The sequence below is a fragment of the Chaetodon auriga genome, chromosome 3, assembly GCF_051107435.1.
Source record: "Chaetodon auriga isolate fChaAug3 chromosome 3, fChaAug3.hap1, whole genome shotgun sequence".
Lineage (NCBI taxonomy): Eukaryota > Metazoa > Chordata > Actinopteri > Chaetodontiformes > Chaetodontidae > Chaetodon > Chaetodon auriga.
The window spans coordinates 6718337-6739814 of record NC_135076.1 but is presented as its reverse complement, the minus strand read 5'-3'; the positions used below and the strand labels follow the sequence as shown (position 1 = coordinate 6739814).

General features: G+C 44.7%; 1 protein-coding gene across 1 annotated transcript in view; it reads left to right on the top strand.

Annotated features, from left to right (window-relative positions):
• The window catches only part of gmds (GDP-mannose 4,6-dehydratase), a 160743-nt gene that overhangs the window by 65347 nt on the left and 73918 nt on the right, over positions 1–21478 (top strand). The window lies entirely within an intron of this gene.

The window sequence follows — 21478 nt, the reverse complement described above, 5'->3', positions numbered from 1 at the left end:
ACTCTGGTTTCCCACAACTCACCCATGTCCCAGATCCCTTCAGGCCCCCATTGCCATTCCCCGAACGCCCGCAGAAGAAAGAGAGATATTAAGGGAACGCTGCGTCCTGGGGACGATGACAGAAATATGGTGTTTGTGTTAACGTAATGGTGCCAGCAGCAAGCAGAGAAAGGAGTGGGGAGATGAAACGAACAGTGGGGTCGCCACGTCCAGGAGCAGACGGCGCTCAGTGTTTCTGAATGTGTGTTTTTCCCCCCGTGCATGTGTGCGTAAGGAAGCGCACATTCCTATGTGTGTGTCAAAGTGTGTGATAGGTTAAGGTTGGAACACGTGTGTGTGGCTGTTGAGATGAAAGACTCGACGGGTTGCCATGTCTGACAGCAGACCCCTCACTGCGGACCGTGTTATTATTAGGAGGTGATGGTGGCGGAGGTGGCGGGGGGCGCTCTTTGAGATGGGAGTGGAGGTGAGGAGGTTACAGTTGGGAACCTCAGTTTAACTGCAGATCACAGTGTGGCCTCGCTGCGTCAGAGCAGGGTGGTAGTGAAGCAGCGGTTCACGCTGTTAAGGCGCGGCGCGGAGGTGTCGATGGCGTCAGTGAAGCATCAGTCACTGCTTGCTACGGGAAGACTTCTGATAGGTCACATCCTCTTTTCACCACACTGAATAATTTTTGCCTTCTGTGGTAGGAAGTCTGACTTGAAATGGGATTAGTAAAATGGAAACACAAAAAGTTTGTTGTTTTTGAAAAGGAATCCGTGAGAGGGTATTTCACTGTTATGCAAATCATTCACATTTGACCCAATAGAAATCATTGTACGTCCACTGAAAGTGCCGTACAGGCTCAGATTGTTATTCTAAGGTTCTGACAACATTATGGAAAGGATCCCTACAGAGGAATGAAACATTTTTTTTTACTTTTCACTTGATCTAGTCTGTTTATTGTGTCTCGACAAGTCTCATTCTAATGACTCGCGAGAGTTAAGTTGTTGCAAGAAGACATCGGTGCCAATGTAAGGGAGATTTTGACAGAGGAGTGCTGGCAAGAGTTTCTTTTATCAGACTACAGAAAGCTTTTCAATGTCCTGACCGAATATTTCACAGGTGTCGACAAACAAGTAACAAGTCACCTCCCGTCAGAGAGAGAAATCTTGGGATGTTGTCAGGCACTTAACCATCTGACAGGCAGTGGCAAAAACAAGCACTTCTGGTAGATGTACATTGCCTGGAAGGAGTACATTGGAGCCTATTTTGCAGCAGTCAGCTGCAGCGTTCGCACTCAATACTGGACCAATTTCAAAAATTGTTGTCTCCATTAGTCACCACTGCTGCTATTTTGAGAAATATTGAGGTTGTCATTAAGAACTAAATTTAAAATGTGAGGAAAAACAAGTTCCAGAGGCTGTGGCTCTGCCCACTTAGCAACTTTTATGTGAAACAACAAGACTGGTTCATTCTTGTAAGTAAAATTCCTGTTGTTGGATCTCATTCAGCAGGTTCTTCATCCTGTTATGTTAGTCTGACTGACCAGTTGTGTGCTTATGTGTTGTATGTGCAACCCTGTGTTGCTGGATGTGTGTGCGTGTGCACTCGCCTGTCCAGGGCACCCTGGTTTGAGACGCTCCAGGTTTCCTGTGGGAACGGCCGACATTCCAGCTCTGGTGAATCGGGCACCTCCTCGCTGTGCGTCTCCAGTTTCGGAAAGGCGGATTTCGGATAGCCAAACAGAAGCCCGAGCCGCTGAGGGGAACTGAGGTGGAGGAGGAGGAGGAAGGGGGAGAAGATGAAGGCAGGAGGGAAACAGACGTGTGTTTGTGGGACGTTTGTACACTTTGCATAAATGAACCATCTCTCCTGCTGAAAGCTCACCCCGCCCTGCAGACCATCAAAGGCCGCGACTGTCACCACGACCCCCTCTCGCTGTCTCACTTTGAAATGTCCACCCAGCCAGCGTCAGCGCTGTGTTACCATGGCAAAGCCAAACAACTGGCAATTTGTAAACAGAACCATGTGTGTCTGCTTTAGGCTGACAACTGCTTTTCCTCCCTCTCTCGCCCCCTCTCCTCACCCCACCCAGGACAGGGAAATTGCTTGTAATTGGCTGTGGATGGATTGCGGGTGGCAGGAGGGGCGTGCTGTGTGTCTGCTGTAACGACGTCTGAAGGCGTGCGGCTGGCTGGGCATCGTCTCAGCTGGGTATCGGGTGTCTGTCCCAGGCAGGCAGACAGACCTGGAGCTGCCCAGCTACTCTCAATGGAGTCCTTTATTATTATTATGGCATTATGGAATAGATGGCGGGAGCTGAACGCTTGAGTATAAAATCGACAGACGAAGCGATTTAAATCCTCCTGATCTCATTTTCCTCAAAGGGGTTAAGCTTTGGACTTTCAGTTTTGTGATGTTTGTGATGGCGTTTGAATTATTTGGCTAACCTTTTTTTTTTTTGTTTTTTTTTTTGAGCTTGGTTTTCTGGGATTTGGCGAAACAGAACAAATTTCTGAGCATGCCAAAGAGAAAAGGAAACCCGCAGTAATCGCTCACTAAAGACTCTATCTGAGCAGATAAAGATGTATGAGTCTGCCTTCTTTACCGAGGACTGCCCTCCTCCATACTCCTTCCTCTCCTCTCTGCCTGTGCCCCCACCCTGAGTTGGCCCATGGTGGGTACAGCTGTTTGGAGCCCCCCTGCACCTCCTCCCCTTCTGGCTGCAGAGAGCCATTTCCTGTGCAGAGAGGAGGGCTGGCTGGGAGGGAGCCGGAGCAGAAGTCAGCGTGGTGGTTTTGGCCCTTTCTCTCCCCTCGGGCTCCATCCTGCCTCACTTTCTCTCTGTCTTTTTGTCTGTTTCCTCTCCTGTCTTGTGTGTCTTATGCTTCATGTTCCTCCCGCCTCTTAACCTTTTTACTTTTTGGTGTTTTTTTTTTTTTTAGTCCTGAGTCACTAGAGCAGTGACTCCCTTTTGTCCGGCACTCGTTTGGCGAGCAGATACCACCCAGTTACAAGATATTTCCCTCTGACATCTAATAAGCGGCTCTTATTTTTCCCCTGACTGGAGCTGGCATTGCTGTTCTCATTGCCGTAGCGGAGCAGAAACTGTTGCCAGATGAGATGTGGCTGACCCGCTGACACACAGTCCCGAAAAGCCCTCCTCCCTGCTCTTGTCTTGTTCGCATATTTATTTTCAAAATATAATTGCCAGTGAAATTCTGGTCTTTGGAAGTGTCTCCTTGCAGTCCTCAGGTGTGTGTGTGTGTGGGTTTGTGGTTGCCCCTGTGTGGCGGTAGCTGTCTAATTCCTGGCATTGTGTTGAAGCAGTGAGGTGACAGGACAGCCCTGATGGTGTCATTTTTCACCTTCTTTATTTTTCTTATCCCCCTTTTTTTTTTTTTTTTTTTTTTTTTACTGCTGCAGCTGCCTCTCTGTGCTGTAATGGTTACAGATGAGGCTAATTAGCCAATCACAGCACAGATCAGGGCCAATCACAGATGATTGATGAGAGCGCTGGGCCATTCATCACATGTTTTTGGCCTGGGAGGTGACAGCGGGGGCAGGCTTGGGAACGGCGTACAGTAAACTTGACATTTACGTCTCCATTTTGAACTTTTTGCTGAGGCGTGTATCCAGAGCGACTCACCGCAGAAAGGGGCCTCATTATCTTTTTAAAAGACATTTTGACAGGACTTCAGATGTTGATGGATGCTGAATGTCTGACTGTGGAGATCAAACATAAGATGTATTAGTTTTTGGAGTGTGTTGAAGCTTGACAATTAAAAAAAATCAAAAAAATCCAGGTATTCTACCAATTTCTACAGCTCATACTCAGTTCAGGTCAGTTCAAGTGGCAACGCAGCCGAGCTGATATAGTTTGCAGCTGCTGGCTGCTCAAAATATTATTTTCATTTTAGACGTGTCATTATCTTCTCTGTTAATCAGTTAATCTTTGTGTGCATGAAATGTTAGAAAATAGTCAAAATTGCGGTTTCCTAGAGTCCATGGTGACATCTTAAAATGTCTCATTTTGTCAGACCGACAGACCAAAACCCCAAAATATTTAGTTTATTATCACAGAGGACTGAGGAAACCAGCAAATTTCCACACTGGACTGTTTCAGAGCAGTTTGTCTGGCTGGGCTGTGATGCTTTGCACCTCTTAGTTTGACATCCAGCTCATATGAGGATGTTGGTGTAACATCGATGTTGTTATACGAGTCTGGGAATTTCCTGGGAATTTGGTCACTGAAATCAAGGAATAGCTTAGATTTTGCCTTTAACACATGTTAATACATTATAATTATGCGATCTTGTCTGTCTTTTGTCACGTTTTTGCCCTCACTATTTTCTTATGTGTCTTAAGATTTTCTGACGGCACCCTGTGACATCAGATCACATTACTACACGTGCATTGAAACTAGTGTAATTTGTCATCGAGGGCGCTGTGGTATAGATAACTTTGCGTGTGTGCGTGCCTGGATCTTTACAGCAGTGATTCAGGGAGCTGATAAATACCTTTACCCGCTCTGTAAGGTTTTAATAAACACAGCTGGAGTGGTAAAGAGCTAAAATGGGAGCTAATAGGGCAGAGGAGAGGGAGCGTTAGGTTTCATCACCAAACCCTCCGGACTACAAGTACAACTCCCTGACCCCTCAACTGCTGCTGCCCCAGCACACCCACCCAAGCATAATCATGATGTCATCTCTTGAAATTTGTGTGTGTATGTATGTGTGTGTGAGTGAGTGTGTGCGCTCTGCAGGGGTTAGGCTGAGTGTAGATCATTTAGTGAGAGACTGTGACAGAAGCAACTGTCATGTTGACTTGGCATCCCACACAAGCAGGATGAGTAAACGACAGCAGCTGTGTTGGTGTGTGTTTATGTGTATGTGTTTATGTGTGTGTGTGTGTGTGTGTGTGTGTGTGTGTGTGTGTGTGTGTGTGTGTGTGAGCAGGTTTTGTGGCGTTAATTGCAGGTGAAATTCAACCCATGGCCTTAACAGCAGCTCAATAAACTGGGGTTTGCCCCCCTGTGGCTCAGAGCAATAAAACCCCACTGAACGTCCTGCAACCTCATGCATAAAGACATGTACACACACGCTGGGCTTATTTGACTAACGTACATACAGAGCGTGGTGGCAGAACATAAAAAAGACAATTACTGTCTTTTAAAGGACTAAATAAGGTTGTCTGATCCCAGGTCTGACGTGTTGCTTATATTTTAGGCATTCAAAATTAAAATGGATTACAGGTAACAATGTTGGTTCTTCAACTCTCTGATTTTATCTAAGGAAAGTAATTAAATCCTTGCAGTTCCCAAAAAAGTCTCAAAAAGCTCAGCAGAGAAAATACTTCTGGTGATATGAAATCGAGAGAAAAATAGGGAAGACAATTAAAATAAGCTACCTGCAAAAAGGGCAATTCATATTCATAATATTAGATTAAAGACACATTTGCTAGTGTTAACACCTGAAGTTTCTGCTCTAGTTTTAAGCTCTGATGGTGTTTTTGTTGTGGCTTGATTCTAAAGGTCTACACAAGTAGACAAAAGAAAGTTTCACTTGGATAAACACACAGGAAAAAGGCACAGGCTGTGAGATATGTGTGTGACGATAAGAGTAATGAATTGGGTGAGAGACACTCTTGCACCATCTCCAAATTCTAAATCATCAAACATGGGGTGAGTATTTGCTGTGGCACCGGACCAGAGGGACTGAGAAATGGAGAAAAATTGTGCAAAACTGACTCCCTCTTGCTGCTGTAACAATAGAAGAAGAGATACCTGACAGTTCCATGGCAGCATTCGAGCTAACTGCTTTTGTCAAGAGGCCATGATAGGATTACGCTAAGTGTGTGGGTTTTGTGTGTTTCTGCATGCGTGTGTATGGGCCCAGAAACAGAAACCTGACCCAGGTGTCCTCATTTTCGGGGTGAGATTCAGGGATTTTCAGGGAATGTCTGTCTTTCTTTTTTCTTTCTTTCTTTTCCTGTTTCTGCTCATTTTTTTTTTCTTACCCCTCTTATTCCCACTCAGTATTTGGCTGTACAGCTCTGGGTGATTGGCTGAAAGAGTTGGATCAAAGCCACGGTTGACTGGATTACAGCTGGTAAAGGGGATGCCAGAAGGGTTACTGGAAACTGGAAGTCCTTCTGTGTTTCTACAAATAAGATCAATATTGCATTGTTCCTTCTGGCGATATGGCAGATTTGCAGCCCCGAAACGTGCTGCTTTGGGCTTTGACTTCTGCAGAGCGCACAGTCCTCCTGTCAGAACTTATCCATTTTCTGTCCCAGTTTTTTTCGGTACCCAATATTGTGCTGTTTCCTGCAATTGGTGAACAAGCAACTGGTTGTGATTTGTAAGCATGTTTCTGTTGAGCCTATTTACTTTGGTTCCCTCGTCTTATTTGGGTCATCAAATTCATGTGTGCAGCACCTGTAGTTCATGTTTGAGCCTGAATGATGGCTTCAAGTGTTTTTTCTTTTTTTTTTAATGGTTTGCTCTTTCTACATCATGTATTCATTGGAGAATGTTTTTGTCCCTCACACCTCCCCATCCATACGAATCCTACTCTCAGTTGCTTGAGAATAATCATGCTTCCCTCCATGTTTTGTTAAGAAAAAGAACCATCCAGAATCCATGCCGGTTACTTGTTTCTGTGAGTGATATTGGTCAGGGCCCTAAATAATGCTGTAAACAAAGGAGGGCTTTTATTATTAGCTTTTATTAGCCTTTTATTTTATTTCTTGTATGCTCTTCATCATGGTCAAATCAAGTTTGCCTTTTCACTTGCACTGAGAATAGTCACTGGGAAACCTCCAGCTGGTGAGGGAGATTGCGTGATCCAATTGAAAGCTCCAGAACAGCTATTCAATGGACCTCGTGGTGCAAATGTTTTTCAAATCTCCTTCTTGTTAGCTATGCGAGATGTTCTGATTCTTTGATGCAGACTTAAACTTCTTAAATCATCTCTCCAACTTTATTAGCCTTGTTTTCGCTGCTTCATCTGCCTGTGGGCAGTCATGGTGGTCAGCGCTTGTGATCTCTTTGGCTTACTGTGCCTCAAAAATGAAGCGACTAGCACTCATTATTCTCTTCTGCAGGAGTAATGAAGATGATTAAATTTGACACGAATAACGACTTTATTTTCCTGTTTCTAGGCTGTTTCACTCAATGAAACATTGGAAGTCAAGAGCCTACATAAATACTGTACCAAAATCATCATCCTCCTCCTCCAATTTAAGAACAACTTTTGGAAGTTGTAATGCAAATTTATGTCGGATTTAATGAGGTTTTATTGCAGTATTGATTGTGAGTGCAAATCACTTTGAAATCATTGGAACCAAAGATTCATAGTAAATTTATAGTCGGCGTACTAACGACTTTTTCCACCTGACGGAGTTGCAGACACCCAAGTGGTGCCTGTCTTTGCCTTTTAGTTCAAACTGGAGGTGGTCTGTCCTGCTGGCCAACTCGCTGACGGTTTTGGTATGAGGATTGTCTTTCTGTAGGTCTGTCCTTAAGAGAGAGAAGAAAAGTTGAAAGTCCTTCATGCTGGAGGAACTTTTTGGACGCATTAGAACATTTTCTTTGCAGTATGAGCTTTTCCCTGTGCTCTTTATAGCCTAAATATTAGGAGTATAAATTTATAATGGTGAAGCAAAGATCGTGCCACTGAGCTTTAACGATACTCAAGAATATTCAGTATTTTTTCCCTTAAATTTGTATCGTGCGTGCGCATGCATGTGTGCATGAGTGTGTGTGTGTGCGTGCACGCGGGTGTGTGTGTGTGCGTGCGTGCTGCAGCAGCTGGCCGTCTCTCTCCGAGTGACAGGCCTAAGCTCTCCCCTGCTGGGTTGAGGATGAAAGCAGATGCTCTCCTTCTTCTTCTCCTCCCGATCTGTTTTTCTCTCCTTTCTCGTCGCCGCCTTGTGTAACCAGAATCCTCAGCTTTCATATGAAGCCTGCAGGACAGTTTGCACCCCGGAGTCCTGTGGAAAGCAAAGACACACATAGGAACATTGACAGGCTGACAGTTAGCAAGACAAACAGACATTTAGAAAGACAATACAGCTGCACAGATATGTAGAAATATACACATTATCCGTTAATGGAAGGAAACCCCAGAGTCGTCTGCAATACGGCAACATACAGGAGACTTTTTACATCTCCGTTCAAAGTTAGAACCAAAAAGATCCAAACATTGTGTTATATTATCACTCCTTTAAAGGTGCTTCATGTAAAAAGCTGGAACCATATTTGAAACCAGTTGTTTTGAGTGATAGATTTTCAGACTTGCTCTTCCTCTACATGCCAACTGTTGTTTTCTCTGTATTTGTTTTGAAAACCAAGAAACTCAGTATGAGCCAGTCACAGAATATGCAGTTTAAGCCATGAAGTCAGTGTCTTATAAATACATTTGTATTCTTTTAATCCAAATATTTGTGTCTTTGTGCCAGAAACGTTCTAGCTGATTTCTCTTTTTTTTTTTTAAATGTCCATCCTGTTGTCCCAACTTGTTTGAAATGTCTTGCTGAAATCAAATTCAGAAGAGGCTTAAATTTACAAACCCAGTGAAGTTGATGAGGTCAGACATTAAATATGTTGTCTTTGTACAGTTACCAAATTGTCGCATTCTGTTTCATTCAGGCTTTACACAGCGTCCCAATCTTTGTTGCTGTATGAACAGAGACCTCCTGAATAAGAACTTAACCTAAACACACAGAGTGTTCATTAACAAAAAAGTAGGTTTTAATTAGGAAATATCCAATCAAAGAGTGGGTAAACAAAGGTGAGAGGCTGCTCAGAAATTCAATGATAGCTTTTTTTTGGCAGACATTTTCACGCCTGCAGCAGCCTACAATGCAATACACACACACACACACACACACACACACACACACACACACACACACACACACACAGACACACACACAGTACAGCAGAAAGTCATACCTCCCACCTGGACAGACAGAGCAGAGCAGGAGGAGAGGGACAGGAGAGGGTGAAGGAGCAGGGAAGTGGAGGGGCTGATGTGTCCACAGGGGGTAGGTGGTAGGAAGGCTCAGGACCATGCTGGGGGTTTAACAGGTCGGGCCAGCAGGGGGGGTTTCAGCTGGGGGTGATGAGACGGGGTGTGAGAGATGAGAGTTTGAGGCAGATGGAAGTCCATGGACTTCCCAAAATAAATCTGCATAATCTAAACAGAATAGTTTAAGACTGTCAAGATTGTCATTGGAATCAGGAACTCTTTGATGAGGGCATGGCTAAACAAGACTTCACATCTGACCGGACATTGAATACCAGCTTTTGGTACTTGGCAGTTTTCAGCACTCATTGCTGCAGACACATTTCAGCTGGTATCAAAAAAGCACTGATTCGATACCCAGCCTTAGTGATGCCGACAAAGCTTGATTGAATGGAGCTGAGTTTCATGGAACAGAGAGAGAGCAGCAGTAGGTAGGGAGTCCACAGCTGGCCTGTGAAGCTGAGACACTCCCTGATGGGGAAGCACAAGTGTGAGAGGCACCCTAATGCAATAATCCCTCTCAGGCCTGTGTGTGTGTGTGTATGTATGTGTGTGTGTCTGTGTGTGTTTTTGAGTCTTGTCATATGAAAAAGGCTGAGTCTCATTTAGTGACATTTTAGGGAGTATCAGTGTGAGTCACGGAGTGAAGTGAAGCCGTCAGACAGACCTGATGGAATAGAGGGATGTTTTGGTGGTTTGGGGGTGGGGGTCATCTTGTTTTAATTGTCTGAGGAGTCTGGCCGACTCTTTGGGACTGGAATGTGTGTGACCTCCTCTCTTGCTCCTTCACACTCCCTCGCTCGCTCTCTGTGGCTCTTGCGCCGTCAGACGGTGGAGCGGCTCGTGGGAAGATTCTCCGTCCAGACTGCAGAGTGTCGAAATCGAGCCAAATATCACAAGAGCTCAGTCACAGTCTCTGCTCTTTTCACTCTCTCACAGCTCTCTCTCCCTCTCTCTCCCTCGATTACATTTTTGTCTGACTGACTGACCCCTTTGATACTCTGTGCACACACTATGCATGGCAGTGTTTGTGTGCACGTGCACATGCACTCACACTGCCTGCGTGAGCATACATAGGAGCATCAATATGACTTGGTTCATAAGAATTGATAGCTCCCATTGTGCACATCTGAAAAGTATTTGATTGCGTGTGTGTGTGTGCGTGCGTGTGTGTTTGTGATATACTGTTTTTACTTTAGGTTTAATATATACTGTTGTGCTCCTGCTGCTTATTTTCTTCTTAAGTGTTTTTCTGTGTTTCCACTTCAGAGGGTCATCTTCAGATCATTTTTAGCTTCACCATGGCAGCATAAATAATAAAAATTCCATCAGGTTGTATTGATGAATAAAGTTTGGCCATCAGAGCAGTTATATGAAGGCAGCGTTCCACTCTTTAACCTGGACCAGCCTGTTGGTCACATCACGGCGGTCCATATAACTCGTGGGGTCTGGTTCATCTGTAAGAGTACCTTGCGAGGAGATGGATTCATATGATGACCGCATCACATGAGATCATGTGAGCAGAGAATCCATCTTACTAAGCTTCAAGCTAGGCACTTGTGGTCAAACCACAGCCATTTTGGACCAATCAGCGTCCCGTGAGGATCTGGTGGCAGCTATAGGCAGGCATTGTTTTTCGTTCAAAAACAACAGCGGCGGCTCCTAAAGAGGTTAGCGTCGATGCTCCTTTGACATCACTTATGTCAGAACTAGAGAGTATTTTTTCATTGAAAGTAGAGGAAAGTACAGCTCTGAAGGCTTTTCTCCAAGGAAAAGATGTTTTTGCTCCTCTCCCAACTGGTTTTGGCGAGAGTCCTACATGGTATAGTTTGTTGATCTGAGTGGTTAAAGTTAGCCCGTGATAGACAGATGGTTCATCCAATCACCTGCCAAGTATTTTCTGTAAGTGCCTGCCCTTTTCCAAACGATGGCTTCCCACATGGTTCTGCATAACAAACCATCTGGCATGTCACGTTACCTGCACCCACCCTGTGGAAGAAATCTGTTCAGCTGTGTGTGAATAAATAAACTCTTAATAAGAGAATCCAGTCAGCAGTTGCAGCAGCGTCACAGGCTAAAAACTCCATTATTACGTCAATTAGGTTCCACTGAGAGGTACTTTCACAGAACTGCCCAATTTAACAACTTGATTGTGGGTTTTCTTTCTTTTTTTTTCTATGAGCTAAACACAACTGCAGGTACAGAGAGGGAGTGATTCAGATCCAGGCAGCATTTTCCTGCCAGGCCCGCTGAGAGCTGCCTCAAGTCTATTGAGCGTGGCAGAGACAGCATCCCAACCAGTCCACTTCAAACAAGCCTGATGGCTTTAATGGAATGGAAACATTTGTTGGGTCACAGCACTGAAAGCCTGTCTTCCCTCGTCCTACAACACCAAATGGCTTCCTCATGTTGTCTGTTTTTTATTAGACTTCCAGTAGATCCACGTTCGCACAGGCGTTTGATATTAAACCGGGCGCACGTCCCTGTATGGTACACAAACTCACACACACGCTCACACAGATATTTTACACTCGCAAACATGCTGGCGTGCACAAACGCACATGTTTGCAATGTGCCGTGGGGGCAGTTTAAGAACAAGGTCACGGTAATAAACGATACATTGTACTTGTGTTAATATTGCACACATATTCAGACACACACGCATGCTGCATACAAACGACCGAAGACCTTATAAGAAACAACAGGCGTGTATGCACTCGGGCACATGCACAGCGAGATTGGAGACCCGTGCATAATTGGTGAGGAAATGCTGTGCCGAGGTGTTGGTCTGATGGATGAGGAGAGAACCGACATGGCGTTCAGAGCCTCTCTCTCCACCACAATGAGGCTTTCACTCGACGCTGCTCATATTGAACTCTATCCTTGTTAAAACAGCCACGATGGAGAGCTGTGTGTTTGCTTTTAGAAGGTGGGACTTTCTGAGGGAGTGCCAGGGATCTCTTTTTTAATTAAGTGGCCCCAGCAATGTGGTTGTGTGTGTGTGTCAGTGTGTGTGTCAGTGTGTGTGTCAGTGTGTGTGTCTGTGTGTGTGTCTGTGTGTGTGTGTGTGTGTGTGTGTGTGTGTGTGTGTGTGTCAGCCAGCATGTGTGTGTGTGTGTAACCTGAGGGGAGGCCCTGTCTGTGACCTGCAGTGATAGCGGCGGTTTGTTTTCATTCTAAACTTGCTCCAGAGTTACTGGTTTTGCACCTTATTTGACCTCAGCCCGACCTGGCCGTCACCTCACACTGACCCTCCTCAATGCCAGGGCCAAGCTTTTTTTTTTTCTTTTTCTTTTTTTTTTCTCAGTGACACCTCTCCGTTTGCCTTTTCCCTTTTACTTTTCACCCTGTCACGTCCTTTCCTTCCATTTTCCCTTCCCTCTCTCTCTCTCTCTGTGTCTCTCTGTGGCCCACCTCGCGATCCCCTCGTCAGCTTCCCGTCACATGTGCACTGAGCCGTCGTGCACATGCACATGCGTGCACACAAGCGAGCGCACACACTCACTCAATCAAAGTGAATGATTGCACATTTGTCTTGACAGTTGCTATAAAAAGAGCCGCCCACTAAACACTGCAGTCCTCTCATTATGTCATTACCGACCCACAGCAGGCAGGCAGCTCTCTGACTTCTGTCTCCTTTTTTGTTTCTCTGTTTTCAGCGCTTTCTGTTTTCATTTATGTTTCTGTTTAGAGAAGAGGAGAGAATTGAAGCAAAGCGTGAGACAGAGTGAGAGTAAAACAAAAGGAGGAGGGTGGCGCTGTGGAGTGAGAAGTGGGGACATGCGCCATGGCGAAGGGGAATCCCTGGCTTTCCATTGTGGAGCAGAGGCCTCATGGCTCCAGGGGGCAGGCCAGCTGAAGTGTTTGTTTATGTCTGTGGGCCAGAGGGGAGATTCGGTGGCCATGTTCAGCAGCTACATGAAAGGCTCTGGACGCTCTAATGAGACGTAATTACCGTGCATGTGTGTTTACGAGATTGCGAGGGAGCGAGGAGGAAAGAGAATGAATAAGCACGTTTCACCCTCCCTGTGTTTACTCTCCGTCTTCACAAATCTTACGTTTTTCACGGCGCAATAGCTTGCCTCGTTGCTCTCCAAACCAGCGCAACCTCAAAGTATAGACCTCGCAGATTGGTGACTGTCAGGGCCTGTCATGCTTGTTTTATTCCTCGAGATGTTGAGCTGCAGACTGGTGTGACATGCCGCGAGGTGGGTAACGTAGTCTCTAATGTGCAGGCCACGTGGCTCCAAGGATTCAAAAATACACCAGGTACAGATTTAGAAATTCAGAACAGAATAGATGCTGATGTAAGGAAGGTGTGTGATTATCTGCTGAAGAGGCTTGTGAGGGTTAGCTACCAAGCATTTCCCTACATTGGACCTGTGACCAGTGCTCATTTACCCCAAAGCAGCATTTGAGGGTTTTTTTTTACCTGATATTAATCCCCCCTTCAATAAGTATACAATAAAGCTGGTGTTTTATCTTTTTAATACTATCAATAAATTCCAACAGACCAAAACCAAAAAGTGCTATGGAATCCCTACAATTACAGTTTTTTAATTAGATCCAAGATGGCGCTGCTGATGGCCGCCTTGTTACTGTGCTGTGCAGTTTCTCCACACAAGCCATCACCCTGATGATGTTAGCATTCATACAGTGTCACTAACCCTGTGACGCCCTAGCATCCACTGACTGGCCATTTATCATGCATTAATGCACAGTTTTTAACACATTGAGTGTGATGTTTAAACCAGAGTGCACACATACCTGGCCAATGAAACTGACTCTGATTCTGATTCAGAAAAAACAGGAAAAGCACATACGTAAGAAAACCATATCATGAAGAAATTCCATCATTAGATGACCTCCAGACATGAGATATTCTCTCCACATCAAAATGCAACTCTGAGTTGCTCCACATTAAAAATGTCATGCAATGCAAATATATACATATATAATATTATCACCATATAGAGTTAGTTAAATTGTTGAGACAGTTCCCTGTTTACACATCTAGAAGGCACAGAGCAGCACAGCATTCATACAGAGGCACGTTTGCTTCCAGCTGATGAATGGCAGTCTAATATTCACTCTTCTTTTTGGCTCTGTTTTGGTCTCCACCATGTCCTGAGAGAAATACCTGGCTCTTTAGCTCAATGCTTCACTTTCTTTAGCAGCTAAGTCAACTTTTCTGTTTGTAGTTTGGTGCTGACCAGGTAGGTTACAGCTGCCTGCCGTTAGTGGAAACAATGTTGATGAGAGCTGTGATCATTGCCTCTAAATAACATGCTGTTATTTCAGCTGTTGTAACTGCAAGAAATATCATTTAATGGAGCTTTAACTGTTTTGGACAATGGTAGAGTTCTGTTGCACATAGAGTTAGGGTTAGCCATACCAGGTTGTTGCACAGAGATAATGTTTATTAGTAGGCTAAAATTATTGATGGTGTTGGTCTCCTCCAGGTACATCTTGATAACAAAGGAAAGGTGAAATAATGGCAGTAGTTAACTTTAAGATGTGAAACATGGGCTGATCAAAGTTTGTGACTTAGCGTCTTAGCTGAGCTAAGCTGACAGCAAGGTCTGCTGTCTGTCATGTCATAAAGGGCTGCGTGGGCAGACCATGATGAGCTCTTAAATGGCCTGGAACTGGAAATGTGACTGTTTGTATTTACAGGCCATTTAGAGCTTTCCACTGACATTCACACTCTCTAACCAGAGAAAACACAAGCTGCTGCACAGCAAACACCAGCCTACGTGTACTGTACGCCTCAGCCGCTGAGAGCTCTCTCTGTGTGCTGCAGAGTGTGTGCGAGCACACGGACACTCGCCACCCCAAAATAGAATGCGCCCCTAATTACTGCTGCAAACACAGGTGTGGAAAGCCAGGCCTCCCTCCGCCCAAATCCCAGACCCACCGTCCAGCACACTGCACCCTGTGTGTTCCTGTTTGGAAGCACAGGAAGTCCAGCATGTCACTGTGTGTGTGCGTGAGTGTACGTGTGTGTGTGTATGTGTGTGTGCACGTTCACAAGTGTGTACATTTGAGAGGAAAGAGTGTGCAGATGCGTTTCTTCATGAGTTTGTGTGTGTGTGTGTGTGTGTGTGTGTGTGTGTGTGTGTGTGTGTGTGTGTGTGTGTGAGAGAGAGAGAGAGAGAGAGAGAGAGAGAGAGAGAGTTTGTGTTTGTATATGAGTGAGTCCAGACCACACCCTTTGAAGTCAGCAGTGCAGTGTGTTGGGGTTTGGGCACGGACACACAGCCCCTCCGCTGGCTGGCTGGAAACCCTATACCCCACATCAATCAGACCTGCCACTCATAAATTATTCATATCCCAGACACACACACACTTAAACACACAGTTTCTCATCCTTAGACTCTGTCGTTTTTGCCCCTTATATCTCCAGTTGGCAGCAGGAGTAAAATAGGGTGGGTGGTGTTACTGTTGGGGGGTCTGCCTCCATTCAGCCGCAGTAGGTTAGGAACAAAGGTGGGGTTGTGGAGTAGTGAAGGGTTGTCTGTTTGTCCATTGCAGGCCCAGATTTTCAGTTGTAGAAGTATCCAAAAAGATTCTGTATCATTAAAAAGAACCAAACAATTCCACAAATTGTTGATCACCTGTACTTTTTTCTTTTTTGACATTTCTGTCCTGAGACCTTCATCAGGTAAAAATCTCAAACTTTTGGTTAAATCCTGTCACAGTCAGATAATAATCAAATATGTCTGAAAGATGTTCAAGAGTGCAAGAGATCTGTCATGAGAATTGCTCAAAACACAATAAAAAATAGTTTGACCTAAAAGGATAATTACTTTTTTTTTTAACACCAAGCCTTCATCAGCTGATTGAATCTGCTCAGTTGTCATGGTGATAACATCATTGTCATCACATGACCTAAGCATGGAACTTAAGTCATGTGATTACAGGTAGTTTTATGTGGAGCAGGAGTCAGTTTGGACTGACATTTGCTACTTTTTACAGGATGACAACTGAGCAAACTCTCTGAGTTAGAACTTTAACTTTTTAACTTTCACGCTCAAGTTATGGCTTTTTTTTTTGTTTGTTTTTTTCTTGGTTTGACATATAAGTGATAATAACATTGTATTCACCAACTTGAATTTGAACAGACACAGACAACCATACAGGTTTTAAACAAGCTCCCAGATTAGTCAAATTCATTTGAAAGTCAAAGTCAAGTTTGCTTGACCAATTGTACCTACCACGCGCACGCACGCACGCACACACACACACACACACACACATGCAAACACATACACACACACAGAGTTTTTTGCCCCTTTGTTTTTTCTAAGGATGTCACTGTGTTCCCAAATCTCAGCAGTTGCTCTGAATCTATTGTTATCGTATCCAATAGAAAAACGTCCTTTAAGATCTAACACACCAGGATTATCCATTGGTCCTGTGTTGAGTTAACAGGCTTAAATAAAGCACACTTCATGTTCAGATAATTGAAAGCACATCCGTTGCCATGCCTGTTTTTAGGCTCTGGAAAATGGATGGGCCCTGTATGGAAAGCTATCTGTCATCCTCCACCTCTGTCAGTTTCTCTCCCGCTCTCCCTGTCTGTGTATATGTCTCTCTCTCAGCCTCAGCTGGTATTGTCCCACACTCCACCAAGCCCAAAATGAGCAGTTTCCAGTCTACCGTTCTTCTGACGTCCTCGCCGTGTGTCCCAACATTTTCAGACCACAGACCAGATTCTTCCTCCTTCACTTTTGTTCTCAGACGTCAGTCCGGTGCTCAGGCAGATTGAAATAAGACCTCAGAGGACAAGCTGTTATTGACCTCCTGCTGCGCTCCCAACAACTACCGCTGCCAGTGGAAGACAGATGTAGACGGAGACAGAAAGTGACGGAGAAGCATTAGCTCTTCCAGGCAGACAGGAGCTGTGAGAAGGAGCTCAGTTTGACACGAGAATCAGCTTTTGTAAACACTTAGAGCGGTCACTGTCAGGCTGCTGACACCCCAGGGTGTTTCATTCCCACATCTTCAGAGACACAAAGTTTGAATTAACAGCACAAGATTTCTAATAGGATTTGAGTATCTTGAGTGCAAACTGTAGACACATGACATCTGTTTGGCTGCGCTGGACAAAGTTGTGCTTATTAAATTTTCAAAACCTGTTTATATTCATATGAGGTCACTGTTGAATTATTGATTAGGGAAAAAGTGTGAGGTGGGCGCGTACATGTATTTGTCACCGAGGAAGGGTGTTTCCTGCTTAAACAGCAGCAGATTCCTGGTCGGCCGCTCTGTCTGTCTGTCTTCTCTCTCTCTCAGTCTCTCCACGTCTTTCTCGCTTTGAGTCTCAGCGCGCTGAAGCCAAATGGAAAGTGACCCTTGGCAGGCGGCGCCACATTAAACACAGTGGGTCACTGTCGGAGAAACATGCTGGCAGCTTTCGCCGAAATGCACTGGCGAGCTATTCAGACTGCATTTGTACTATTTTACCGCACAGTTGTACAAGCTTTGGCAAAGTGACTCTGAGGTACGCCCAGAGTCTTAGCGAGCAGGGGAAAGCTGGGGAGTTTTAGAACGACAAAAATATCAATTTTGACAAATGAGCCCAGGCGCCATTTTTTTAAAAATACATCCTGGAAAAAGAAACAAAGGGCATTGTTGACCGATCTGACTGGCTCTCACGGCTGCTGCAGGAATGGTTTAACACAGTTACAGTAGCCAGGGGGCCCCTTTCTGGGTTGAGGAATATTGTGTATGCAAGTGTGTATGCCTCCATATTATATGTGTGTGTGTGTGTGGGCTAAGGCAGGATATGAGGAAACCTCTGAGCCGCTCACTGGATATTTGTTCGCATTAACTTGGATCGTTTAGTTTAAACAGACACTGAGCTGAGTTCAGGTCCAGTTCGCGAAGTGTGTGCTCCCGCATGTGTGTGCACCTTGTTTACTGACTTATTAGGACATTTAATCTTGCATCTCACCAAAATTGATTAAAAAGCAAAAATTATTAAGAAGCAGTCAGCGTATGTCTGTAATCATGTGTAATGAGCTTGTTGTGGAGACCACCGGTGGTTTCAAGCAGAACCAGATCCTCTTGACGCGATTGAATCCCCGACCCGCCCACTCCCCCTCTTTCCTCTGGGCAGGGCATGGCTGAGGCTTACTGTAGCTAACACACACTCACTCACTCACAAGAAGCCAATAAGGCATCAGTGTCCTTTCAAAGATCCACAGATGGTCCTGTGTTAGACTGTTAGTGTGTTCAGATGAGTCAGATATGAGAAACGCGGCTCCCAGGTTGTTGTATATTTACTCACGGTCGAGAGACTCCAAGACTCGTCCCTTGTTCATATTACTGGGCATTACTCTGAATTATAAAGAGATTATGGCAGATTGAGGGCAGATTATGGACAAAAACCTGACCTATTGTGTTTCATACAGCTCTCTGTGAACAGGCTAGAATTCATTAACGTGCTCTCCGTGTCTCCTTCTTGTCTATTTTCACAACCACTGCTTTGGAGATCCTTTTTCCGAGCATGAGGGGGATTTTTGGTTCTGTTTTTGTAACTTGGCCATAGTTCGCCTAAAACATTGGTGTCATTTTTTCGGTTGTACAATGCCCTTCCCACCAATGGGTGACTAAACAAACCCACTCTGGCTGTTATCGGCTGGAAGATTTGTGACCAAAATATCTTGACCACAGTCAATAGTAGTGGTCTGTATCACTTAAAAATCATACAGGCTACAGTTAGGGGCAGTCAAGAGGGACTGGGTGTTCTGAAATAGATCTAAGCTACGATTCTATGATTTTTGCGTGAAAACATTTCATACCTGGCAACTACATTTCCAGATTTGAGCACAAGCGTTCTAATCAGCTTCTCTTCTCCTTTGCCTTCTGCAGTCTGTGTAGAATTTGTAAATCTATTCATGTAGTCAGTTTTTTTTGTCCCTGTGAATTCACTGATGGGAGTTGCTGATTGTTAGCATGTTTACCATTCCGGGTGGAGTGATAGGCGTCCTATGTTTAGCCCGCTGAAATAAATGTTGTGAATTAGCCCATGATGCGACCCCGCTGCATTCGCTGCTGACCCCATCCGTCTTCATTATGCTTCAATTATTGGCTAAACTTGTAATTGCCATGCCTCTCAGTCTGCATGAGAAATCCTGGCACATTGACCGCGTCCCAGCTCGGGCCATAACTCACCAGCGCGGCCTCCTCACCCTGCCGCTGCCAGTCCATCCTGAACCCACCGAGGGTAGAGTGGAAAGGTTAAAGGGCCGGGCGGTGAGGGAGGGAATCAGAGGTCATGGCTCCGGTGAGAAGCGCCGCCAGAGTCCACTCCCAGAATTTCAAGCTGGAATCAGTCTCTGCCGGCCATGCTGAGAATTATGAGAAAGCCCGGTAGACAATTAATCACCGCCAATGAGGTGGAACCAGTCTGCATGAGACTGAACTGACAGCGATTGCTGATGTGTTGTGTGAGCAGGAGAGTGGACATGTGTGGTGTGATTCCCTCTGCATGCAAACTGTTTGACCACTGACATCATGTCGGTCAAAGTGTCTGCAGTGAGTCTCTGCAGCCAGTTACTTAGTTACAACACGCAAAAATACAAAACAGAATAATATCTAATAGAGTTAGAGTTGATTATTTTCGCCTGACATTGAACATCTCGTCTTACCATTTGACCTACAGTTACATCATCCTGATCCCGGTGTCTGTTATCATTCCTCTGCTCGGCGGCTTTTACAGTACAGAGAGTACCAGCAAAGCAGCAGAACTGGAAAGATATTGTGTCATTTGAGGGTTGCCTAAGGTTTTTTTTAGATACTGTAGTGAACTGGGAGCATGTTTTGTCAAATATATATACTGTTTTGTCACCAAAAAAATTAATTGATAGGTTTGTACACAAAAATGAATAATGAAATAAATCATAATTACTGGTCTTGTATGGAGCCATGCAAAGGTTCTCTGTGAAGTACTTAAAACTTTGTCAAGTGAAGCTGAAATGATCTACAAAGCCCTAGGCAGTTGTAGGCATCTCTACCCTAAAACGTCAGGAAATGTCTTTTAGAAGCTCAGTGACTGTTGTACAGTTGGTACTCTATTGCTCATGGCGTACTTCTTGGATGCTTCCCATCTCCTGTCAATTGTCACCCTTGTTACAATAGTCTTTTATTGGTGCATGCTGACTAAGTGTGAGCAGGTGTATGTGTGTGTGTGTGTGTGTGTGGAAGAGAGAGACAGAGACAACCATTGTCTCTGACCTCGTGCACAATAGCAATACTCTTCACTGAGTGTGTGTGTATTGCGTTGTAGTGCAGTGTTGAGAGGTGTGCAGAAGCCTCCAGCAGAATCCAGAGTGCTGAAAGCAGACCAGTGAATTGTGACGGGTTTGCAGCTCATCTCTAACTGCGAGTCTTGTGTCTGTCTTTCTATCTGTCTGTCTGAATATTAGCACTTCTCTGTCTACTCCTGTGCTCTCCCCTTTGCCACAGACAGAACTGATGACAAGCCACCTGCAGCAAAGCATGTCGACACATATTCAGCAATTACCTGACAGCACACAAACGCCTCTGGCTGTCTTTGTTTCACAGGTGCAGATACCCACTGGACACTGCACGCGTTACTTTGCTTTTTTTTTTCTTTGGTCTTGTCTCGCCTCATAAAAGTGACAACCAACAGACCAGATATGAATAAAACCATGCATTATAACAAGTGCTCTAAAAAGTAATAAACTCCACAATACATTGAAGAAACTGGATATCATCTAATGCACATCTGTAAGACAGATGTGTTGGAGAATGCACCAAGTACCTTTTACGCTCCACCACATGTCTGGGCCGCTGTATTAAACCCACCGTCCGCTGCTTCAGTTTTGACTCAGCATCCAAGTGTTACACATTGCATCACTGTGACAAGCAGTAAAAAGTACGTCTGCTCGCCTGTCACTGATTGTTGCCTGTCAGATGCTGATCTGACATCTGTTCTAATATGCCCTGAGAAGTCCAACTAGATTTTCTTTTTTAAGGGTACATTTCCAACTTCAACTTCCTTTGATACGTCTGAGCTATGATTGGGCTGTGCTTCACTGCTTTTTGCTGCTTTCTTGAATGCAGTCAAAAGTGCTGTACATCACTGGTTCCCAGTTGTTTTGCTTGTGACCCCTTAATATGAAGCACCAACTCCTCGAGACCCCTCATCATAGGCTGCACGCCTGTAACTTCTGAGCAGCTCAATTGAAGAGTTACAGTCCCCGAATCTTAGAGGCCCAAATGATCACAAACTACAGTATTTTACTAAAAAGGAGCAAATAATCCCCCATTTTTTTTGTTTTTGTTTCAGAATTTATTTTTCTCTTTTTTGTGTCCCCAGACTGTATGTACAGTATTTATACAGTCAAGATGGCGTACATAACAGGATCTTTGTGGTTACCAGCCTCCGGCATGACACACGTGTGAAGTGTGTCTGCTGTGTTTGTTGCTCC